General features: G+C 39.1%; 1 protein-coding gene across 2 annotated transcripts in view; it reads right to left on the bottom strand.

Moving 5' to 3' along the window:
* The window catches only part of ALPK1 (alpha kinase 1), a 120,673-nt gene that overhangs the window by 90,885 nt on the left and 2,684 nt on the right, over positions 1–27,104 (bottom strand). For both annotated transcript variants that reach the window (XM_080796261.1, XM_080796262.1), the window contains exon 2: positions 24,905–25,035. The gene's annotated coding sequence lies outside the window, so the exon portion shown is untranslated. The remainder of the gene's footprint in view (positions 1–24,904; positions 25,036–27,104) is intronic.

Here is a 27,104-nt window from a genome sequence, read left to right as displayed (position 1 = left end):
TGATGTGGGTGGCATGGTCAGCCTCCTAGTTACTGATTATACTGAACCCCTTTCACTGTGGACTTGGTAGCAATTTTTCTCACTAGAATGGGTATTTGTTCTGGATATAGATTTGACTTTCCTGCTATGTTTCTATTAGCAATGTCTTCTTCTTCTGTGGACTCACTAAAGGCTTAATTCATCAACGGTAATCCATGTAACACGGCTTGTGGTCAGGATGGTATAGGCCATTTCCCACAGGATTCACTGGTCTTACCATAACCCAGGAGCAGCTGGGCTTTTAGAGCAAAGCAATAGTCTATTGAAGACTCAGTTACAAAGCCAGCTGGAGGACATCCTATGAGGTGGGGGTACTGGTCTAGAGAAAATGGTATATGCTTTAAGTCAATAACCAATATATGGTGTTGTTTCACCCAAGTGCAGATTACACAGGTCCAGAAAGTGTAGGGAAGTAGAAGAAGAACATTCCATACTACCCTCCTCCTCCTTACCGAGCGTAGGCATTAAGGAAGTTATAGATGTGCCTCACAATTAGTTGCAAACATGGGGACTGTAGTCAATATTTTATTTTCTTGCTTGAGTGGTAGTGTATGTGTGCATACATTAACCCCTTCTCCCCCCCTCCTTGTCATCTACTATGTTATATAGTATATTGTTGGTGGTTACCTTTAGAGCTTTGTCTATAAATTACATGTATGTAGCTTTTGCAAAACATTATTAAATGTCTTCTTTCCTCATTTAAAGCGTCCATGCAATAAACTCTTTCTAGAATTAAGCTCCAAGAATAAGTCTCCATTTCCGGATAAGTTTACAAACGTCCCTTTACTGGCTAATGAGACTGTATAATCCAGCATGTTTCTTTTTTGAACTGGTTGCCAGGAAGCTCAGAGCTTCCAATTAGCTCCGTTGTCATGATTCTCTAGCCTCAGGTTTCCAGCACATTGCTTTCTTCCTTTCTTTTAAATGGTTTCTGCTTTAACTTTTTCTACTCTGGTTTATGTACATTTGAATAGTGCACATCACTTCAATTCCTTTTTAGATGTACCCAAGTAAATACATAAGTAAATAAATAAACAAACCCTGCCATTCACAAAGCAATTCATGACTTCCCGGAGCAGCAGCTCAGGTCCACAATGGCCCGCTCATTCAGTCAGCATTTACTGAGTGCTCACCATGTGCAGGCATGACTGTCCTATGCTCTCCATCACCGTGTATGGTCCTCATGTCCTCCGCCATCCCTATTATTTCCTGTGAGATGCCCCATGGTAAACTCCATGGTAACATTTTGGGATAATGTGTGGCTCCCCTTATTTCCACTGTCTTTCAGAACCTGTTTCTGTTTGTTCTTCGCTCCCACCTTCCAGAAGATGGCTTTCACCAGTGGACCTTTAAATCCAAATCTACTCTTAGATAAGATCTTACCATTTCTGAACTTCCTGATAACTTCTCTTTCTACCATATCTTAGAGCGCCTGCAACTTTTTAGAAGCTTTTAGAAGCTACTGGAAAACCAGACCAGTCTTATCCTAAAAGTTAAGGACTTTCTTCATTTTGAAATGAATGCAGATGTGAAGTAGATGGGATTGGGTAAGGGATTGTGTAAGCTCGACACAAACACTGTAGTCTCTGAAGGGATGTGTTCTCTCCCAGAGATGGTAAAATAGCACGTTAGTTTATAAGTCAACCTCTTTTGAGAGTCTGGTTAGTAAAAATAAATGTATTGGGCTGGACACAATCTATTGCTGTTCTCTCTTTTTTTCTATACTTTTGGAATAATATTTGTCTAACATAGGTACAATTCCTCATGGATGGTTGGCTTATTTTCCTCTTTTTTCCCCTAAATTGATCTTTCTTCTATCCTGCCTTCTCTTGTTCTTCCAAAGCCATATACTTATTCTTTAATCCATTCAACATTTTCCCAAGTACCTACTATGTGCCAGACACAGTCTGCTTAAGAATAAACAGATGAATATGGTATAGTTTCTGTAGTTCAGAAGTACACAATTGTGGGGAGGCCAATGTGTGGGCAATAATTTCACCCTTATGATAAATGATAGGACAGAGGCACCATAGAAGTCTAAAGATGTCCCTTCACCTGACCCACAAGCTGAGAGGCACACTGGGGACAGTGACCCTTTTATAAGGCAGCAAAAGGTCATCAATCTACATGTTGGGCGAGTTCCTAGGCTTTTACACAATTGAAAGAACCAAAAAAACATCTCAAGCCACTGCATGAGTAACCATAGTGTTGGAAAGCCACGTGAATTTTCCCACAAATTCACATATTATATGTAGTTGTGATCTGATAAAACTAGTAAATATGATAAAACTAGTACCCCAGGGTAGAATTTTAAGTAAGAAAATATGTTTCTCAAGCTGGGTACATAGATATGTAAAGTACTACAAAGCTCCCTTAGGACTCCTGAATGCCCAGTGTGGTACTCCAGAGAAATCTCCATCAGCCAGTGAGATGATGTCAATAAAGGATGGTAATTGGTCCCTAAAGGATTGCCTTGGGAAGTGTACAGAACAAATGCTCAAGAGTGGCAATAAAGAAGCAAGGGAGGATATAATTATTCATATAGATCAAAAGATGTGGATACTTTGGACATGTACAATGGGTTCAGATAATTAAAATGTCACATATGGATATTCTGAGAGGGCAACATTACTGTATTCCTCAAGAGACTTTCAGAAATCTATTTATGTCCCCTATGTGATACTCTGTTCTCTTGTATCAGTGACTAGTAGCCAGCGTGAATGCTGAACCAAAACATTTCTTTCAGAAACTAACAGTCTTGTCCCTCAACAGCACATATGACTGATGGTAGACTCACTTGGACAAGTAGATGGACAGTCCATTTAGAGGAAGGAACAGAATGTGTCAGCAAAGAATTCTCTTGGCTTGCTGTAGTGTGCAGCCTTTATTAATGTATCAATTTTACTTAGGCCTTCCTTTAACAAAACAGAAACCATTGCTTTCTTCTCTAGGTAGTCATTCTTTAGTATTCACCCTATCCAAGTTCGCCATCTACAGGTCATAGAGTTCGCAACTGCTTTTAAGGTCAGAAGATTGCATGTGAGAATTCATTCACAAGTGCCTCCTACTTAGGGACTTTCTTCTTCTCCTCCTTCTTCCTTTTTTTAAGGAAGTTTATACTTCTAACTGTTGATTGATACCACAATCAACGGTTGTTTACTGTTCAACTACCATCTTGTTAAGATGTTTACTTGTCTCTTTTACATTTCTCTAACATGTAGAGATTTATGTTACAAAAGCAATAGCGAACAGCTATTAATCATATGTTTTAGTGCCATGTTTCTTCAGCTTCAAAAATATCAATCTCTCTTTTGTTCAACAAAAAAGCAACACACTCTTCACTAATGCTTGAATTACTAAGCAATAACAATCCTAATCATCCCTACTGTGTACTGAGCACTTAGCTTGGTACCATCGGCCAAGAAACTTACAGGCATTATCTAACTTAATATTTATAGCAAATGTATGAATTACTATTTTCATCTTGTACATGGGAAATCTGAAGTTATAAGCATTTGGACAGCTTAACCCAGGGCATAGAGCTAAGCTAGTAAGTTGGATAAATGGTTTTGGAGATCTGTCTCACTTCCAATGTTCTTGGCAAACCCACCAAACTACCTCTAAGTATTTTTTTTAAGATTTTATTTATTTATCTCACAGGAAGAGGGAGAGAGAGAGAGAGTGAGCACACCAGCAGGAGGAAGGAGGGAGAGGGAGGCACAGACTCCCCACTGAGCAGGGAGCCAGATGCTGGCCTCCATCCCAGGACTCCAGAATCATGATCTGAGCCAAAAGCAGATGCTTAAACAACTGAGCTACCCAGGCGCCCCTGCCTCCAGGTATTTTATTTTTCTATTTTTCAAACCAAGAATGACTGCCTGTGGCTTTTTTCAACTACCTCCCTCCCACTTTAGAGGTTTATATGTGCCCTCCCAAATAGGCATTTTCTCCCTGCTACTTCAGTGAGTGGGAAAGAAAAACTTTTCTTCTCCAGGTGCTGTACAGTAATCGAGAGTACAAGCAGAAACTGTAAAGAAGTCTCCTGCATCACCAAGTTTAGTCCAACAGAATTCCAGAAGTTGAGGTGAAGCTGTGACCTGCTACTCCTTCTCCCAGAGCTTAGGTGGCAGGTGTCTCCAGGTCATGCCTAATCTTCCCTGTGGACCTTAAATAAAGTCACATTCAATCAATAATGCCTAAGGCCTGGCTCTCTTTACAAAAGGATCTTCAAGTTGAAGTTTCTGGAGTTTTTCTTCAGAGGTTACTTTTTTTTTTTTTAAGTTAAAAAAAATCTTTTTTAGTAACCTCTACAACCAACATGGGGCTCAAACCCATGATCCCAAGATTAGGAGTCACATGCCTCTCTGAATGAGCCAGCCAGGTGTCCTGAGAAGTTGCTTTTTAAAAAAAGATCATCAAGCTCTATTTTTGGAGGTAATACCTTTATTTTCAAGTGAATTTGAGTTACTATTCTTTTCCTTGTCCCAAAAATGTGAGGTACACTTAAGCAAAGCAGACTTCCAAGCAAAGAATGGGTGAAAAATGGGGACAGGAAGAGTCAGTTAAGATAGTGTTTGTTAAGAAGGCCAAATATGAACTAAACTGAAGAATGGATAGGACTCCAACAAATGGAGAAAATGGGAGAGGCAGGGTCTGGGGGAAAAGAGAGTGATACAAAGAGATGCATTTCAGATGGATGGGGTGGGGTGGGGAGCAAAGAGCAAGAGGAAGGGCACGGAAGGACCTCACAGATCATGATCAGAATCAGCTGGTAGGTAGTCTAGGGTGCATGGAGCACCACTGAGAGATGATGAGTTCAGATCAGTTCTGTTTGATGTACCCATGAATCCTGTAGAGAAATGAAGCTCTCTGTAAGAGGTGGGAAATGTGAGTCAAGCTAAGGAGAAAGATTAGGACTGGAGAGGAATTTGGGGTGCATCCACAAGGGCACAGTTTGGCAATAATAGAAGCCATTACACTAGATTAAAAGAAGCAAAGGTAGAATTTGAAGAAGACATGGCCTTTTAGAGAATGCCTCTACCCAGGAGCCAGATAGTGATATAATGGCCTCCAAAGAAACAGCTAGAAATGTGAGAACAAAGAACAGTGGAGACATGACAATGGGCAACAAGTTCCACAGGAAGACCCAGAGTAGCCACTACGAAGAGGTGACTAGATCAAGTGATGGGAAAGTTCTCGTTGATCACATAAATAGACATTTCAGAAGAGGGAAGAAATGGATGCACAAGTGTTAAACAAGGAAGTGAAAGGGATAAATACAGACTACTACTTTGAGAAGCACTGCTGTTAAGGGAAGGAGAAAGATGGAATACAGTCTCAGGAGAAATGAATATTTCATAAGAATCATTAGATTTGAACATGTGTGTAGGCCAAGAAGATGTCAGAAGGAAAAAAAAAGAGGGAGAGAGAGAGAGAAAAAAGAAAAGAAAGAAAGAAAGAGGAACAGAGAGAGAAAGAAAAGAAAAAAAGATGAAAGAGGGAATATGAATGAGAAAAACCAGAAGAGAAGTTAAAAAGGGGTTGGTTTAAGAAATCAGGAGACAGCTTAGATACAAGGGAGAGCATTGTCTCTGTGAGGCAGAAGGGAAGGAGAAAATTTGAGAGTTCACCAAAGATAACCCAGTATCCTAAGTCAAACAAATGGAGATCTGCGAGGTAGGGCGGCAGGAGTGAGTTTAGCTGGAAAAGGGGGATCCTGGATTGAAACAGGGACTGTACAGAATTAGAAAGACAATCAATTAAGGATGAATAAAAGAATCAGTGAGGGCCCAGCCATGGTTCATCAGTAATGGATCCCATCAGAGTCAGCTGAGGGGCTGGCTGTCTCAGTCAACCCACATCTGGAAAGGGTATACAGTGGAAGGAAGGAAGATAACAAAAGTCGAAAATGTGTTTAAAAATATAGATAACCTTTGGGAGGAGTCAAGATGACAGAGAAGTAGCAGGCTGAGATGACATTGGGTAGTAGGAGATCAGCTAGATAGCTTATCTAACCATTGTGAACACCTACAAATCCAACGGGAAATCGAAGAGAAGAAGAGCAACAATTCTAGAAACAGAAAATCGATCACTTTCTGAAAGGTAGGACCTGCGGAGAAGTGAATCCAAAGCGACGGGAAGACAGACTGCGGGGGGAGGGGCCGGCTCCCGGCAAGCGGCACAGCAACGGAGCACAAAATCGGGACTTTTAAAAGTCTGCTCCATGGAGGGATATCGCTCCAGAGGCTAAACCGGGGGGAAGCCCAGGCGGGGTCAGCGTAACCCCAGGTCCCACGGGGTCACAGAAGGACCGGGGGTGTCTGAGTGCCGCACAGCTCGCAGGTATTAGAGCGGGGAAGCCGGCTACAGCGACAAAGCCGAGGAGTGAGCTCTCAGCCCGGGGTTACCTTGTGCCGGTCGCAGGCTGGGTGGGCTCGGAGCATGGCCGGAGGCCACAGAGACGGAAACAACCGGGCACTTTTCTCCAAGTGCCAGCAATTGACTGCTTTCCTCTAGGTGCAACTGCAGGCCAGGGAGGCGGGGCGGTTGGGCGCTTTTCTCTGAGGGCGCACTGAGGAGCAGGACCCCAAGCTCTCGGCTCCTCCGGGCGGAGATTGGGACGTTGCCATCTTCATTCCCGTCCTCTGGAACTCTACAGAAAGCGCTCAGGGAACAAAAGCTCCCGAAAGCAAACCCGAGCGGATTACTTAGCCCGGCCCCTGGCAAGGGCAGTTCAATTCCGCCTGCAGCAAAGACACTTGAGAATCACCACAACAGGCCCCTCCCCCTGAAGATCAACAAGAAACCCATCCAAAACCAACTTCACTCGCCAAGAACAGTGGAATTCTAGAGGAGGAGAAAGCAAATCTTATCTGGACAAAATGACAAGGCAGAAAAACTCACAAGAACAAGAGGCAGTACCGAAGGCTGGGGACCTAATCAGTATGGACATTGGTAATATGACAGATCTAGAGTTCAGAATGATGATTCTCAAGGTTCTAGCCGGGCTCGAAAAAGGCATAGAAGAAGATATTAGAGAAATCCTCTCCGGAGAGCTAAAAGCCCTTGCTGGAGAAATAAAAGAACTAAAATCTAACCAAGTTGAAATCAAAAAAGCTATTAATGAGGTGCAATCAAAAATGGAAGCTCTTACTGCTAGGATAAATGAGGCAGAAGAAAGAATTAGTGACGTAGAAGACCAAATGACAGAGAATAAAGAAGCTGAGCAAAAGAGGGACAAACAAATACTGGACTATGAGGAGAGAATTCTAGAGATAAGCGACACCATAAGACGACACAACATTAGAATAATTGGGATTCCAGAAGAAGAAGAAAGAGAGAGGGGAGCAGAAGGTATATTGGGGAGAATTATTGGAGAGAATTTTCCTAATATGGCAAAGGGAACAAACATCAAAATCCAGGAGATGCTAAGAATGCCCCTCAAAACCAATAAAAATAGGTCCACACCTCATCACCTGATAGCAAAATTTACAAGTCTTAGCGACAAAGAGAAAACCTGAAAGCAGCCCGGGAAAAGAACTCTGTAACATACAAGGGTAAAAACATTAGATTGGCAGCGGACCTATCCACAGAGACCTGGCAGGCCAGAAAGAACTGGCATGATATATTCAGAGCACTAAATGAGAAAAACATGCAGCCAAGAATACTATACCCAGCTAGGCTATCATTGAAAATAGAAGGAGAGATAAAGAGCTTCCAGGACAAACAAAAGCTGAAAGAATTTGCAAACACCAAACCAGCTCTACAGGAAATATTGAAAGGGGTCCTCTAAGCAAAGAGAGACCCTAAAAGTAGTAGATCAGAAAGGAACAGACAATATACAGTAACAGTCACCTTACAGGCAATACAATGGCAATAAATTCATATCTCTATAGTTACCCTGAATGTTAATGGGCTAAATGCCCCAATCAAAAGACACAGGGTATCAGAATGGATAAAAAAAAACAAAACCCATCAATATGCTGCCTACAAGAAACTCATTTTAGACCCGAAGACACCTCCAGATTTAAAGTGAGGGGGTGGAAAACAATGTACCATGCTAATGGACATCAGAAGAAAGCTGGGGTGGCAATCCTTATATCAGATCAATTAGATTTTAAGCCAAAGACTATAATAAGAGATGAGGAAGGACATTATATCATACTCAAAGGGTCTGTCCAACAAGAAGACCTAACAATCTTAAATATCTATGCCCCTAACATGGGAACAGCCAACTATATAAACCAATTAATAACAAAATCAAAGAAATACATCGACAGTCATACAATAATAGCAGGGGACTTTAACACTCCCCTCACTGAAATGGACAGATCATCTAAGCAAAAGATCAACAAGGAAATAAAGGCCTTAAATGACACACTGGACCAGATGGACATCACAGATATATTCAGAACATTCCATCCCAAAGCAACAGAATACACATTCTTCTCTAGTGCACATGGAACATTCTCCAGAATAGACCACATCCTGGGTCATAAATCAGGTCTCAACCAGTATCAAAAGATTGGGATCATTCCCTGCATATTTACAGACCACAATGCTCTGAAGCTAGAACTCAATCACAAGAGGAAATTTGGAAAGAACGCAAATACACGGAGACTAAACAGCATCCTTCTAAAAAATGAATGGGTCAACCAGGAAATTAAAGAAGAATTGAAAAAATTCATGGAAACAAATGACAATGAAAACACAACGGTTCAAAATCTGTGGGACACAACAAAGGCAGTCCTGAGAGGAAAATATATAGCGGTACAAGCCTTTCTCAAGAAACAAGAAAGGTCTCAAGTACACAACCTAACCCTACACCTAAAGGAGCTGGAGAAAGAACAACAAAGAAAGCCTAAACCCAGCAGGAGAAGAGAAATCATAAAGATCAGAGCAGAAATCAATGAAATAGAAACTTAAAAAACAATAGAACAAATCAACGAAACTAGGAGCTGGTTCTTTGAAAGAATTAATAAGATTGACAAACCCCTGGCCAGACTTATCAAAAAGAAAAGAGAAAGGACCCAAATAAATAAAATCATGAATGAAAGAGGAGATATCACAACCAAACACCAAAGAAATACAAACAATTATAAGAACATACTATGAGCAACTCTACGCCAACAAATTCGACAATCTGGAAGACATGGATACATTTCTAGAGACATATAAACTACCACAACTGAACCAGGAAGAAATAGAAAACCTGAACAGACCCATAACCAGTAAGGAGATTGAAACAGTCATCAAAAATCTCCAAACAAACAAAAGTCCAGGACCAGACGGCTTCCCAGGGGAATTCTACCAAACATTTAAAGAAGAATTAATTCCTATTCTCCTGAAACTGTTCCAAAAAATAGAAATGGAAGGAAAACTTCCAAACTCATTTTATGAGGCCAGCATCACCTTGATCCCAAAACAAGATGAGGATCCCATCAAAAAAGAGAATTACAGACCAATATCCTTAATGAACACAGATGCGAAAATTCTCACCAAAATACTGGCCAATAGGATCGAACAGTACATTAGAAGGATTATTCACCACGACCAAGTGGGATTTATTCCAGGGCTGCAAGGTTTGTTCAACAGCCACAAATCAATCAATGTGATACAATACATTAATAAAAGAAAGAGTAAGAACCATATGATACTCTCAATAGATGCTGAAAAAGCATCTGACAAAGTGCAACATCCTTTCCTAATTAAAACTCTTCAAAGTGTAGGGATAGAGGGCACATACCTCAATATTATCAAAGCCATCTATGAAAAACCCACTGCAAATATCATTCTCAATGGAGAAAAACTGAAAGCTTTTCCACTAAGGTCAGGAACACGGCAAGGATGTCCGTTATCACCACTGCTGTTCAACATAGTACTAGAAGTCCTAGCCTCAGCAATCAGACAACAAAAAGAAATTAAAGGCATCCAAATTGGCAAAGAAGAAGTCAAACTATCACTCTTTGCAGATGATATGATACCATATGTGGAAAACCCAAAAGGCTCCACTCCAAAACTGCTAGAACTTGTACAGGAATTCAGTAAAGTGTCAGGATATAAAGTCAATGCACAGAAATCAGTCGCATTTCTTTACACTAACAACAAGACAGAAGAAAGAGAAATTGAGGAGTCAGTCCCATTTACAATCGCTCCCAAAACCATAAGATACCTAGGAATAAATCTAACCAAAGAGGCAAAGCATCTATATTCAGAAAATTATAAAGTACTCATGAAAGAAATTGAGGAAGACACAAAGAAATGGAAAAATGTTCTATGCTCATGGATTGGAAGAACAAATATTGTGAAAATGTCTATTCTACCTAAAACAATCTACACATTTAATGCAATCCCTATCAAAATCCCATCCATTTTTTTTAAAGAAATAGAACAAATAATCCTAAAATTTATATGGGACCAGAAAAGACCTCGAATAGCCAAAGGAATATTGAAAAAGAAAGCCAAAGTCGGTGGCATCACAATTCCAGACTTCAAGCTCTATTACAAAGCTGTCATCATCAAGACAGTATGGTACTGGCACAAAAACAGACAAATAGATCAATGGAACAGAATAGAGAGCCCAGAAATAGACCCTCAACTCTATGGTCAACTAATCTTCGACAAAGCAGGAAGGAACGTCCAATGGAAAAAAGACAGCCTCTTCAACAAATGGTGCTGGGAAAATTGGACAGCCACATGCAGAAAAATGAAATTGGACTATTTCCTTACACCACACATGAAAATAGACTCAAAATGGATGAAGGACCTCAATGTGAGAAAGGAATCCATCAAAATCCTTGAGGAGAATGCAGGCAGCAACCTCTTTGACCTCAACCGCAGCAACTTCTTCCTAGGAACATCGCCAAAGGCAACAGAAGCAAGAGCAAAAATGAACTATTGGGATTTCATCAAGATCAAAAGCTTTTGCACAGCAAAGGAAACAGTTAACAAAACCAAAAGACAACGGACAGAATGGGAGAAGATACTTGCAAACGACATATCAGATAAAGGGCTAGTATCCAAAATCTATAAAGAGCTTAGCAAACTCAACACCCAAAGAATAAATAATCCAATCAAGAAATGGGCAGAGGACATGAACAGACATTTCTGCAAAGAAGACATCCAGATGGCCAACAGACACATGAAAAAATGCTCCACATCACTCGGCATCAGGGAAATACAAATCAAAACCACAATGAGATACCACCTCACACCAGTCAGAATGGCTAAAATTAACAAGTCAAGAAACGACAGATGCTGGCGAGGATGTGGAGAGAGGGGAACCCTCCTACACTGTTGGTGGGAATGCAAGCTGGTGCAACCACTCTGGAAAACAGTGTGGAGGTTCCTCAAAAAACTGAAAATAGAGCTACCCTATGACCCAGCAATTGCACTACTGGGTATATATCCTAAAGATACAAATGTGGTGCTCCAAAGGGGCACGTGCACCCGAATGTTTATAGCAGCAATGTCCACAGTAGCCAAACTATGGAAAGAACTTAGATGTCCATCAACAGACGAATGGATAAAGAAGATGTGGTATATATACACAACGGAATACTATGCAGCCATCAAAAGAAATGAAATCTTGCCATTTGCGACGACATGGATGGAACTAGAGGGTATTATGCTTAGCGAAATAAGTCAATCGGAGAAAGACAACTATCATATGATCTCTTTGATATGAGGAAGTGGAGATGCAATGTGGGGTGTTGGGGGGAGGTAGGAAAAGAAAAAATGAAAAGATGGGATTGGGAGGGAGACAAACCATAAAAGACTCAATCTCAAAAAACAGACTGAGGGTTGCTGGGGGGAGGGGGGACGGGAGAGGGTGGTGGGGATATGGACATTGGGGAGGGTATGGGCTATGATGAGTGTTGTGAAATATGTAAACCTGGCGATTCACAGACCTGTACCCCTAGGGATAAAAATACATTATATGTTTATTAAAATAAATAAATTAATTAAAGAAAAAGAATATACATATATTTAAATCAATATGAAAAAGATGGATACTAAAGGGTTATTATAGGCAGAGAGAAAGGAATAAGAATGGACAAGGGGGATAAACAGGGAAGAAACAAGATGAAACAAAACAAAGAGGGGTTAGGATGTCATAAGGGAATGGACTGTTTTAGTAACTGCCATAGGCTCAGGGTCTGGGAAATGTCTAGAACATGTACTGAGAACAAAAATGAATAAAGGCTTGAATGAATGAAAAAAAAATATAGATAACCTTTTGAGCCAATGGGTCCCTGCTCAGAGAAAGGCTGGAGGGCCTACAAGTGGGTTCATAGCCTGGGAAAACTGGAAATCCGGGATGTCAGAGATGCCGATGAAGATGAATGAAAAAGAGGAGGTGGGGGATTCTATTTACATAAGTGTTCTCCAGGTTTGGGACCTAGGATTTAGAGTGGATCAAGTGAGGACAGATTCTCAGTTGCAGCTGGAGCCAGCCTGATGACTGACATGGTGTTTAATCAAATTCAGGCCACCAGAGAAGGCTTGCGGCATTTTATGACACTTCGATTGGCAGTGTTTTATTGCCGTATATCAACTACCCAAATACTCTTACGCAATGATATTTTAATCAATATTTAAATTCCTCCTTACCCATTTTATTTATTGTTAAGGGAAATACATAATATAAATTGGTATTAAGAACTTCAAATGAGTTGTTCTTAAGTCCTATTTTTTTATTTTTATTTTTATTTTTTAAAGATTTTATTTATTTATTTGACAGACAGAGCTCACAAGTAGGCAGAGAGGCAGGCAGAGAGAGAGGAGGAAGCAGGCTCCCCGCAGAGCAGAGAGCCTGATGTGAGGCTCGATCCCAGGACCCTGGGATCATGATCTGAGCCGAAGGCAGAGGCTTTAACCCACTGAGCCACCCAGGCGCCCCAAGTCCTATTTTAAATTGTATTTAATTTCCAATTTTGAGAATGAAAGTAAACTAGTTTACTTGGGGCCCTGTGGTAGACTGGTTTTCATTTTTTTCTCAGTTGTAAAACTAGGAATTAATTGCGGTTTTGCTTAATGTTTTTCTTCCCCACCAAAATATATGCTCCAATAGGGCAGGGCCTGTGTCAGTTTTATTCCCTTCTATAGTCTGGAGTAATTCCTAGCACATATGAGGTACTCAAAATATATTTGTTTTCAGTAATTGATTATAAGAAGAGATATTTACTGAATCTGGGAAACCTCTCTTAGTTGCTTAATCCTATGCCTTGCTTACCATATATTTGATAAATTGGAAATACTTCTTTTTATTTCAGGAGTATCTGCAATGTTCAAAGTAAATAAGATTCCTTTTATTGTCTTTGTAAACTATTAAATTAGAGAATTTATGCTCTTGAACAAGAAATAACATGTTTACTTTTAATCCATCCTCTAATCTTTTCCCTTCTGATGTAAAATTTTCAGAATATGTCTCAGCGTTAATGGTCATCAATCTTAACAGAAATTTCCACAAATTTATTACTCTGTTGCATTATAAGGACATCACCTGATGTTCTGAAAATTCTGTAACAATATTTATGTTATAGTCTCTGGCTCAGAAAATGAATCAGTTAATTAAGATGTCAGCCCAAACGGATGTTTAGGTCATTTACAGGATGGTCTTAACTGCCTCTGCAATTTAAGGGCCTGTTTGTTCTTTGTAGTGCCTCACTGCCGCCCTCTTCTGGTCACACATAACAGCACAGGCGCAAGAGATTCCACTTTTAACCGGATGTGTATCTTTGCTTATTAATGAAAACAAATGTGGCTCTACAAAATGAAAAAGAACCAAATAAATTACAAGACTTAGTAATGACCTAAGAAAATGGAAAACTTTTGTGAAACATTAAAATAGGGTTGCATATTATTTACCTGACCATTTCTGACCTTTTCTGAACCGCATTTCAGAAAAAAAGTCCATTAATCTTTTGAATTTCATTATAGAAAAAAATTCTCTAGTCCATTTTCTCAAAATTTATGTTTCAATATAACAACGATAAAAATTTCACTTATATTATCCATGTAGGAAGAGTTTGCTAACAGAATTAACAGTGTAAATAGCATTGCAGGCTATGTGTAAACTGCTTGGGGAAAAAAAAAACCACAAATATTAAACTATTAGTGTTTTAGAATGACTAAATATTTAAAATGAATACTGATAATTCAAAGAGAATTCATTATTTATTTATAAAATGCTGAATGAGTCCTTCACTTGTAAACAATGCCGTGGTTCTGAACATATATATGACCTGAAGCTTTTGTATATGCTGTTCTCTTGATTCTTGCTATACATCCTACAGTCCATGAATTCTGCCATCTTCTTATAAAGATGGTCTCTACTCTTCTAGTTTCTTCTGTTGTTATCTGGACGGGGTCCTCTCCATCTCTAGTTGACACCGTTAGCCTCCAGACTGGTTGTCCTGCCACCTGTCTCTTCCACGTTTCTACACTCTGTACTTCACACGCTGCCAGAAAGCTTTTTAAAATCAGAATTAACCTTATCACTCCCCTGCTTAAAAATGTCTGCTGACTTGCTGTTGCCTATCAAATCAAGTGCAAGCATCTGAACTTCGCATGGAGAATCCAGTCTGCCGTGCTCAGCATACCTGCAACACAGCATGGCTTCTGGCCTGAGTACCCTAAGCGTGGCCCCCAGCACTCTGTATTTGACTCTGTGGCAGAACTTGGCGCAAGGCTCTGTCATTTGTCAGTTACCTCCTAGTCTCCCAAGAGACTGACTCCTGAGGGTGGTCAGTGTCACACTCATTCTCTTTCAAGTCTTTGGAGCACAGCTGGATCTACCTGTGGGACTAGCACACAGTAGAAGCTCGGTGCAGGTTTGTGAATGGATGAGTCAGTGAATGCTGCTCTCCCCATTGTAGCTAATGAAATTCTCAGGTTTCAAGTCTTCAATTATAAAGCTATTTCTCTAAAGCCCTTGTTGACTCCCTTCCAGCACAATTAATAGCTATAACAGCGTTTTGTTCATGTTACATTTAGCTGTATGTATTGTCTCTTGTTCGAGGTCGTAAGTTCCAAAAGGCAACTAGGAAGAGGGAAATGGGCATGAGCTTTGGAAGCAGTTAGCCCTGAGCTGTGTCCCAGCTCTGCCACTCACTCTGTGTCACCTCCGACAGGTGGCTTCAGCCTTTCTGAAATGAACATTATTTTCCCAATCTCTAAATGGGATTAACACCACTTCCCCATTAGATTAAGGCAAACATTAAAATAGAAAGTGAAAACTCATGACACATACTAGATTTTCACAAAATTTTAGTATTTTTTCCCTTTTGCTGAGGGTGAAGATCATATCGAATTTATGTCTAGGTTTCCAGGGCTTGAAAAACTATAAAGACTCAGTAAAGTTTGCTAAGTAAATAAATGAATCCCAGAATTGTAGTTGGTCAAAAATAATGTAAGAATTACAATGTTGAATCAAATTTTTCCCACTTCTATGTTTATAGTATCTAATACATATACAAGTCACATAATTTGAGGTATAAATTTTTCTAATCTTTCAGTTATACTTCCATTTGTACATTTTCCTTTATGTAGTCATTGTAAAGTATGTTTACAAAGTATTTAAATTAGGGGCGCCTGGGTGGCTCAGTGGGTTAAAGCCTCTGCCTTCCGCTCAGGTCAGGGTCCTGGGATCAAGCCACGCATCCGGCTCTCTGCTCAGCAGGGAGCCTGCTTCCCTTCCTGCCTCTCTGCCTACTTGTGATCTCTGTCTGTCAAATAAATAAATAAAATCTTTAAAAAAAAGTATTTAAATTAAAAGAAGTTATGGTTATTTATTTTTATTTGTTTTTTATTTTTTTCCAGGGTGGGTAGGGGCAGAGGGAGAAGGAGAAAGAGAATCTTAAGCAGACGCCACACCCACTGCAGGCCCAGATGCTGGCCTTGATCTCACAGCCCTGAGATGGTGACCTGAGCTGGAATCAAGTTGATCACTTAACTAAGCCATTTAGGTGCCCTAAGAAGTAGTGTTTATTTTTAATAATAAGATAAATATAATATTAAGGAAGAAAAGCAGAATATAACATTGTCCACACAGTGTGATAGCTGTTATGTTTAAAAAAAAGTCAATGAAGATCAATGAAGTTTTTTCCAGAAATAGAAAAAATCCATCCTAAAATTCATATAAAATCTCAAAAAATGCTGAATAGCCAAATAGCCAAAGCAATATTGAAAAAGAAGAACAATGTTGGAGATCTCTCACTTCCTAATTCTAAAACTTTCTACAAAACTACACTATCAAAACAGTGTGGTACTGGCATAAAGACAGATACCCAGACCAATGAAATAGCAGAGATAGCCCAGAAATAAACCTTCATTATATGGTCAAATGATTTCTGAAAAGGATGTCAAGACCATTCAATGGGGGAAAGAACAATCTTTTCAATAAATGGCATTGGAAAAACAGGATATGCATATGCAAAAGAATAAAGTTGGACCCTTACCTTACACAATAAAAAAAAACAACTCGGGGCACCTGGGTGGCTTAGTGGGTTAAGCCTCTGCCTTTGGCTCAGGCCATGATCCCAGGGTTCTGGGATAGAGCCCCCCATTGGGCTCTCTGCTCAGCAGGGAGCCTGCTTCCCCTCCTTCTCTCTCTGCCTGCCTCTCTGTCTGCTTGTGATCTGTCGAATAAATAAATAAAAATCTTTAAAAAAAAACAAAACCAACTCAAAAACATAGAGCCTAAAACTATAAAAGCCTTAGAAAAAAAACAGGAAAATCTTTATGATACTGAATTTTGCAGTGATTCCTTGGGTATGATCTCAAAAGCATAGATAAGAAACAAACAAACAAACAAAAACCCCAAATAAATTGAACTACACAAAATTTTAAAAACTTCTGTGCATCAAAGGTCATATTAAACAGAGTGAAAAGGAAACCCATGGAATAGAAAAATATTAGCCAATCATATACCTGGTAAAGAGTCAATATCCAGAATATATAAAGAATTCATACCACTCAACAGTAAAAATACAAACAACCTAATTTAATCAATAGCAAAGGGCTTGAATAGACATTTCTTGAAAGAAGATATACAAATGTTCAATAAGCACATGAAAAGATGCTCATTATCACTAATAGGGAATACAAATAAAAATCACAATGAGAAACCACTTCACACCCACAGGTATGGCTACATGACAAAGAAAGAAAGAAAGAAAGAAAGGAAGGAAGAAAGAAAGAGAGAAAAAAGAAAGAAAGAAAATAAAATAAATATTGGCCAGGATGTGGAAAATTGGAATCTTAGCACACTGTTGGTGGGAACAGAAAATGGTACAACTGCTATGGAAGACACGGTATTTCCAGAAAAATTAAAAACAGAATTATCATATGATCCAGGAATCCCACTTCTGAGAACATGTCCAAAATAACCTTAAGCAGGAACTTTCAGGGACATCTGTATCCCATGTTCATAACAGCACTATTTACAGTAACCAAAAGGTGGAAGGAACTTATGCCCCCGTCAACAGATGAATAAACAAAATGTGGTATATACATAAATGGAATATTATTTAGCCTTAAAAAGGAAATTGTGACACATGCTATTTGAGGACATTATACAAAGTGAAATAAGCCAGTCACTAAAAGACAAATATTGCACAACATTACTTACATGAGGGTACCTCGAGTCGTCAAATTCATAGTGACAGACAGTAGAATGGTGTTTGCAAGGGGAGAGCGAAGGGAGGGAATGAGAAACTATGGTTTGATGGTACAGAGTTTCAGTTTTGCAAGATGAAAAGAATTCTGTGGATAGATGGGAGTGATGGGGCACGAGAGTGTGAATGTAAATTAGCACCACTCTACTGTACACTTAAAATGATTATGATGGCAAACTTTATGTGCACCTCACCATAATTTTTAAAAATGGCAGAAACATAATCAGAGAAAAATACATCAAAATATTAAGTCTTGGCTCTCAGTGATACTTTTCAATTATTTTCCCCTTCTTTTCATAATTTCTACAATGACTATGTATAGCTATATAATTATGAAAAGGAATTAATTCAAAAGCTTCATATGAAATCACCCAAAATAGATTTTCATAGATTCTGATCCATTTGTAATTTAGAACTTTCTAGTTTAAAATAATATTGAACACAGAGGGGGTGCCTGGGTGGCTCAGTGGGTTAAAGCCTCTGCCTTCGGCTCAGGTCATGATCCCAGGGTCCTGGAATCGAGCCCTGCATCAGGCTCTCTGCTCAGTGGGGAGCCTGCTTCCCTCTCTCTCTCTCTGCCTGCCTCTCTGCCTACTTGTGATCTCTGTCTGTCAAATAAATAAACAAAATCTTTAAAAAAATATTGAACACAAAGGACTTTATTATAAGAAGAGAATGAACAGAATAAGGGATAATCTCTACTCTTTATTTCCTGCATTATGTCATAGGGATTGTTGCATGATTGCTCCTTGAAACATCCAGATAAGAGAATAGAGGAAACTCATGTTCCTGAGTCCCAAACTTCTCTCTTGAAATTTTCAGATGCATACTTCCAACTGTTTATTGGATATCTGCACTTGCATACCCAGTAAGCATCACATTCTCAACACGTCCACTTTGAACTCCAAATGGGTCTCAGCTAAGGTCTCTACCTTTCCGGGAAAGTGAAATGAAAGGCCAGGTCTTAGTTGAGCTGTGCATTCAGAACAGGCTGAATGGGAGCAGATGGGGCGACCTGAAGGGATATATACATATTTTGTTCTTACAAATTTTTATTTAAATTCGGGTTAGTTAACATACAGTGCAATATTGGTTTCAGGGATAGAATTCAGTGATTCATCACTTACATACAATACTCAGTGTTCATCATAACAAGTGCCCTCCTTAATACCCATCACTCATCTAGCCCATCCCCCGACCCATTGCCTTTCATCAATCCTCAGTTTGTTCTCTACCATTAAGAGTCTCTTATGGTTTGTCCCCCCACCCCACTCTTTTTTTTTTTTTTTCTTCCCTGAAGGGATATATTTTTTGGAGAAAACTTGGCCAGGGGGAACTCCCTAATTCCTTCATGTTCCCTCAGACTTTCACATGTTGTGTATGTGCAGCTGTGGTCAAAAGCTTTTCCTTGACAACTGTGATTTGGGGAAAGACTGTGTTGAGGTACTATAAGACTTCTGTAATCTATGTTGCATAGTAAGTAGTGCTTTTCTTTTCTTTCACTGTAACTTGCTTTTTCATGTATGGCGGCTTCTGGCTTGCGAGTGAAAGGTATTACCAGTCTACTGGATATCTTCCAGTAGCCTCCATCACGAAGTATTTAAGTCATGAAAATCTTGAAGATTGTACCATAGTGGTCTCTGATGTATTTTTAACCATCTGAGCCACCACCTCTGATGTATTTTTAAAGATATAAATTTTTTTTTTTTTTTAGGATTTTATTTATTTATTTGACAGATGGAGATCACAAGTAGGCAGAGAGGCAGGCAGAGAGAGAGGAGGAAGCAGGCTCCCTGCTGAGCAGAGAGCCCAATGCGGGGCTCGATCCCAGGACCCTAGGATCATGACCCGAGCTGAAGGCAGAGGCTTTAACCCACTGAGCCACCCAGGTGCCCCTAAAGATCTAGATTTTTTGAAACATTTCATTATAATGAGCACAAAATGATGTTATTTTAAAATGTGGAGAAAAAAATGTGGTAAAAAGGAAAATAAGAGGGCGCCTGGGTGGCTCAGTGGGTTAAAGCCTCTGCCTTCGGCTCAGGTCATGATCCCAGGGTCCTGGGATCAAGCCCCGCATCGGACTCTCTGCTCAGCAGGGGGCCTGCTTCCTTCTCTCTCTCTCTGCCTGCCTCTCTGCCTACTTGTGATCTCTGCCTGTCATATAAATAAATAAATAAATCTTTAAAAAAAAAAAAGGAAAATAACAATAACCCAAAGTACCACTAAGACATAAGCACTATAAACATTTTGATATCATTGTTTCTTTGCATAGTTATATGTTTATATAAATATTTTATTATATATACATATATCTTCATATTTATAATAAAGTATTTAAAAGTGTAAGTTTTCAAAATTAAACTAAGCATTCTTTGACAATTACTGAGCAGTCTGATTTTTGCTTCTCAATTGAGGTAGCTAGGTGTAGTCAGAAGTGATTTAACCAAACATTGTGACACTGTACATATATTAGTGGCACTTCCTTTCCACTCAAGTCTTATGGTTAACTTAGGTATGCTTTTTGCATGTATTATCTTCTGTTTTCTTTCAGCCTTACTTTAGAACTAGACACTTTCACCTCTCTGCCTCCCTCTTTAATCCCACCTAACACAAATGATGAATCCCAGTAACCAAACTTCGTCAGTGGTATATTCATCTTTATCACACCTTATCTAAGGAAAAGGCCCCTCATATTGTGTCTAGGACAGCATGATGCAGATATAGCAGGATGGAAGAGACTGGAGTAGGGCCAGAACCTCCTTGAAGGGCGGACACATCTGTAGCTACCATAGGCACAGATGAGGAAAATCTCGTCTGACAAGTATGTCATCTCACACAAAAGAGCTATTATCAGATTAAAAAAAAAATACCAAATTAGAAGACACATTTGGCAGGGTTCACAACTTGTCAAATGTCTCAACCTTCTACTGCCTCTAGTTGAGTAGACATCATTATGTGTGTGTGGGAAAGCAGATGTAATTCTTCAAGTGTTGAGTTGATGGATTTTTTTAAAAAATTTAATTCTGGAGAAAAACTATGTCCTTTGTGAGCTAGAGAGCTTTAAGTTGTGGTAAGTCTCATTTAAACAAAAGAAATAGGGCAGAGAAGTAGGAATCCATGAAATTTTACTTATATAGCAAATCCATATTGGGTATCTACAATGTGTCATGCATTGGGCTAGGTAATGGGAATTCAGAAATAAAAGGTACAGACTTAGTTTTCCAAAATGATTACTGCAAAAAAGTTCTGGGGTAGAAGAATGCTCTGGGCTCTTGGAAATATCTTGTCCAACAGGACAAAGGCTAGAGGCTGAGGAGATCAGGATATACTGTGTGATCTTGAGGGCCTAAGCCAGGAATATGTACATACGGGTAGTTTCCAAAGACATTTAAGAAATGGAATCAATGTCACTTCAAAATTGATTACGTATTATTGATTAAAAAATAAGGGGTCTAGGAGAGCCTCAAGTGTTTAGCTTGAGCAAGTGCATGGTTTTTAGTGCCAGATATCAATATAAAAAAATATTCATGGAGGTGGTAAATAAATCCAGTGTTGAAAATGTTTGATGTGAGATGCCTGTGGGATGTAGAATACAGGTACTTAGTAATAGAAGTTTACACTTGGATGTGAGTCCAGAACTCTGGAAGAAGAACCGCAGGACCTTTAGTGAAAACTGGTACAAGTGCAGCAACAGGCATTCATCCAATGTGAACACGCAGGAGAGAGAGGAAGCAGAGAGCACAAAGCAGTATATGATGTGGGCAGAGAAAGAGCATATAAAAAGGAAGTGCAGGGGCACCTGGGTGGCTCAGTTGGTTAAGCAACTGCCTTCGGCTCAGGTCATGATCCTGGAGTCCCAGGATCAAGTCCCACATCAGGCCCTCTGCTCATCAGGGAGCCAGCTTCTCCCTCTGCCCCTCACCCCTTTCATGCTCTCTCTCTCTCAAATAAATAAAATCTTAAAAAAAAAAAAAAAAAGGAAGTGCAGCCAGAGAAGTAGGAAAGAAGTCAGAAATGCATGGTGATATGGAAACCAAAAAAGAAAATTCACACAAGTCAACAGTGTCAAAATTGCAAAGACAGAGAAAGATGAAGTCTAAAAATCACCTTTGGATTTGAGTAAAGTAATGAGAGGTCATTTTACTGAGTGGATATATACTTAAAGAATATGCTTCCAGAAGTCCTGAAGGAGGGGTGCCTGGGTGGCTCAGTCATTAAGCATCTGCCTTTGGCTCAGGTCATGATCCCTGGGTCCTGGGATCGAGCCCCACGTTGGGCTCCCTGCTCTGCAGGAAGCCTGCCTCCCCACTCTCCCATGCCCCCTGCTTGTATTCCCTCTCTCCCTGTGTCTCTCCTTGTCAATAAATAAACAAAATCTTTAAAAAAAAAAAAAAGTCCTGAAGGAGAGTTACAAAGATGAAGTGCTTTGCCACATCAACATTAAGAGGCTGGAGCCTGCAGCCTGGAATTGACCGTGTAGGGGTGTTTCTGTCTGCTTCTTAGCTGTCTGGCAAGCTGTGCCTTTAGAAGCTCCACCTAGTTCCTGGTGTCCTCCACCCATCTCTCTGGCCCACTGTGGAAGAGGGGAGGTGGGAGGTGGCAGGGGGAATCTGGGATCAAAATGTTTCAAATGTTTCTTATTAAAGAACCTGCAACTTTTGGAGATGTGAATCAAACCTGGTTGAGTAATATCTTGGAAGAGATGCTATTCACTCACATTTTATTATCCCTCACAATAACAAGGGGCAGGATTTAGGGAAGCAAATTTCTGGGTAGGAATACAGTTATCTTGGAAAATGATGACCTGCAGCATCCAAACTATAATCAGAGATTAAGTTCTGAAAAAGTGGTCAAATAAAAGGACATGTAATGAGGACCAAAGCATTTTCTTTTTTATAGAAAAGAAAAACACTTATGAACGGACAAGGATTTTGTTGAAAATTTTTCATATTTTTTAGTGCTTATAATGCACTCATGGGGAATGTATCACAGTAACTAGATATGCTAGGGTTAAGATTCTAAGCAAAGTTTCCTGGGCAAGCCAACAACACAATATACTTTGAGGGGTGCTAGGAGTATAGGCAAAGATATGGCAACAATGAATGTTAAGTATAACACATATAGACATAAATATACAACTCCAGCTTATGGGAATCCAAAAGAATGAGAAACTAATTAGGAAATTATTAGCATGCATACCATGTAAAGTTTCCATGCCTCTTTCTTTCCTTTCTTCAAAAGAATAAGTTGACTGCAGTAAAAACCATGGTTGAGACTGAAGCAATCAATGCAAGAAAAATCAACTGAGAGTAAGTGTTTCAATGGGTATGTCCATCTATGTTCTCTGACTCTGCTATGCCCATTCTCTCTAGCACTGAGACTCAATCCTCTCTTTTTGAGACAGCTAGTTATTTGTATGCCAAATAAAGGAAAGGTAAGATTTATTTTTCAAAGACTGCACAGTGGTTTTTAAGTAGGCAGCAGCATAGTTTTATTTAACACATTCTATTAGTTATGTCAAAAAGTAATATAAGTATGTTATATAATATATTATATCTTATATAATATATATTATATATGTTATATATAATGTCATATATGTTATATATTTATATATATAATATATATATTACTTTTTAAAAAAGATTTTGTTTATTTATTTGACAGAGAGATCACAAGTGGGCAGAGAGGCAGGCAGAGAGAGAGGAGGAAGCAGGCTCCCTGCCGAGCAGAGAGCCCAATGTGGGGCTCGATCCCAGGACCCTGGGATCATGACCCGAGCTGAAGGCAGAGGCTAAACCCACTGAGCCACCCAGGTGCCCCTGTATATTACTATTTTATATAGTAATATAAAAATAAATATACAGACATAGAAAAAGGAAAAGGAACAATTAATTTAAGACAGCAACCACTTTTAGAATATTTGTGAATTTATATCTTTCTATATTTTGTATATGAATTGTGTAGTTGTAAGTATAATAGTTAATTGATCCTGAATCTGTTTTTCACTCAGTATTTTCTATGCTGGTACTATTCTTCACCTTGTTTTACAGATATACCATAGCCTTCCCCCCCATCCTTGGGGGATACATTACAAGACCATGGACGCCTGAAGCCATACTGAACCCAATATAAACCGTATTTTTTTTCCATATATACATACATAAAGTATGTATTTATAAATTAGGCACAGGGGGGCGTCTGGGTGGCTCAGCCGGTTAAAGCCTCTGCCTTCGGCCCAGGTCATGATCCCAGGGTCCTGGGATCGAGCCCCGCATTGGGCTCTCTGCTCAGCGGGGAACCTGCTTCCTCCTCTCTCTCTGCCTGCTTCTCTGCCTGCTTGTGATCTCTGTCTGTCAAATAAATAAATAAAATCTTTAAAAAAAATAAATTAGGCACAGGAAGAGATTAACAGCAATAATAATAAAACAGTAATAACAACATACTGTAATAAAACATATGTTAATATGGTATCTCTCTCAAAATACCTTATTGTACAGGCATACCTTTTTTTTTTTGAGAGAGAGAGAGAGACAGAGATAGCGAGAGAGAGAGAGAGAGAGCGCGCGCACACATACAAGTATGGAGAAGGAGAAGCAGGCTCCCCGCCCAGCAGGGAGCTCAATGCAGGGCTCAATCCCAGGACATTGGGATCACAACCTGAGCCGAAGGCACATGTTTAACCGACTGAGCCACCCGGGCACTCCTGTGCAGGCATAATTTGAAGATATCTTGGGTTCAGTTCTAGACTACCACCATAAAGTGAATATTGCAATAAAGTGAGTCAAATAAATGTTTTTGGTTTCCCTGTACATATAAAAGTTACGTTTACACTATACTTTAGTCTTTTAAGTGTGGAATAGCATTATGTCTAAAAAATGTACATAGCTTAATGAAAAAAATACTTTATTGCTAGAAAATGCTAATCATCATCTGAAGCTTTTGTAAGTTGTTGTAATCACTCATCACAGATCACCAGAGCACACATAACAATAACAACAAAGTTGGAGAGAATTACCAAAATGTGACGTTGAGACATGAAGTGAGCAAATGTTCTTGGACAAACAGCACCGGCAGACTTGCCCCATGCAAGGTTGCCGTAAACCTTCTGTTTATAAAAAGCTCAGTATCTGTAAAGTGCAATAAAGCAATCACAATAAAAAGAGATACGCCTGTCCTGTACTCACCGTTCTTCTCTTGTGGTGATGTGAGCTGATAAAATGACTATGTGAGGAGATGAAGTCAGGTGAACGATGCAGGCATGTGACAAAGTGTCAGAAAAGATCATCTGCTTCTGGTGGTGGTTGACTGCAGGAAACTGAGACAGTGGAAAGTAAAACCATGGATAAAGGAGAGACTACTGTACTATAATTTGCTTGACCTTTCCCTTTTGTTAGAATGCTTATAATTTGTTACCATAAATAACTTTATGATAAACATCTTTGTGAATTTTCTCCATATTAAGAATTATATCCTCCCTAGAATGGATTCCCTAAAAGAAATGACCAATATGATCATTTTTTTAAGGACCATTGGCATACTTCATGATACATTAATGACCCTTGACCTAGATGATGCTCATGGTTCCCTCCTCCTCTCCCACCCTTTAGCCCACACCACCCCTCTCTGCCCTGCAAAGATATCAGGATGTGGGAAAACAGGCAGAATAGAACTATAGCGCTTATTTGGGGTTGATTCACCCTCTCTCCAACTTTTTTTTTTATTTTTAGATTTATTTATTTTAGACAGAGATAGAGAGAGCCGGGGAAAAGGCAAAGGGAGATGGAGAGAATCCTAAGCAGACTCCACGCTGAGTGCAGAGCCCAGCATGGGCCTATCCCATGACCCTGAGATCAAGACCTGAGTGGAAATCAAGAGTTGGTTGCCCAAATGCTGAGCCACCCAGATACCCCATCCTCTCTATGATTCTTGTTTCAAAAAATACCAGTTACCTTCTATATTCCTTCAATTTTATGGCAATTCATGAGGACTGAAGATATGATAAAATGATAAAGGATTTTTTATCAACTATTTTGTACATCTGTAATTATGAAATTTAGCAGATTGTTATTATTAATTGGGCTGTGTAATCAAGGATCAGTGAGGTTCAAATTTCTACAGTGATTTAGAAAATACCCACTTTTCAAACACATTAGTTCAATATTTCCAAAACTTTAGCCATTTACATTCCACCTTCATAATTTTTACCATATCTGCATATTACCTGTGAGAGTAATTCATTTCCTTAAAATCAGTAGTAAACACCTCACTTTCTTTTCACTTAACATCTTCCTGAGCAATAATATCCATTAAATCATAAATTTTATGAGCTAATTATTTGGTCTTAAAAATTATTTATTTATTTATTTATTTACTTATTTAGAGAGAGCACATGCAAGCAGAGGGATGGGCAGAGGCAGAAGGAGAGAGAGAATCGCAAGCAGACTCTGTGCTGAGTGCAGAGCCCAACACCAGGATTCATCCTACCACCCAGAGAACATGACCTGAGCCGTAATCAAGAGTCAGATGCTTAACTGACTGAGCCACCTAGATGTCCTGAGCTAATTATCGTTTCAATTCACATTAAACCAAAGATAAAACTCAAATTTTTGAAGTTTGCATATGTGTCAGCTAAAATCAGTAGTTTGTACAACACACTTTGAGAAAACTATTAATATATCACTGATATTAAAGCTATGTTCATCTCTTTCTGTTCCTTACACATAGAATGGTGACACCAGATAATATTCTTACTTTTTAATTTGACTATCTCACAGAACTCTATAAACACAGGAAACCATAATATCCTGCAAAAATTGATGTCACTATCATTAACAAGAAACAGAATCCCCTATATAGAGAGGCAACAGATACAATAACAAAAATATGGTGTGAGTTTACATCAAAAGTTTGAATACACATTCCTATGAAAATTCTCCAAAACTTAGGTGCTTAAAATTTCAGGAAAGCATTTTCAATGAACATTTTATGCTAAAAAGCCATCATCCTCTGAAATAGATTAAGGGACAGTAAAAGTAGTCAGTGTACTGTGTTCAGGGAAAGGAGTCAGTGAAATTCTTTTGGAATGGGAGGAACCACAGAGTTTCAGAAAATATTTTGAAATGAATACACTTATTCTTAAAGAAAATTCCAGGTTCTAAACCCAAATTTAGATCACATAGGACTCAAGGGGAGATTGTTAGAGCTTAATATGTCAGGTGTGCTCATTATACAGTATTATTTCATGTGAGATTTTATAACATCCATCATGATTTACATATGGCTCTAAAAATAATTGTATATAATATATAAAATTATATATATATAAAATTTTATATATTATATACAATTTTTTATTTATATATAAATAAATAAATATAAATATAT

This window comes from Martes martes (genome assembly GCF_963455335.1).
Source record: "Martes martes genome assembly, chromosome: 2".
Taxonomy (NCBI): Eukaryota; Metazoa; Chordata; class Mammalia; order Carnivora; family Mustelidae; genus Martes; species Martes martes.
Note: the sequence above shows the minus strand (reverse complement) of the source record. Positions and strands in the feature narration are given on the sequence as shown.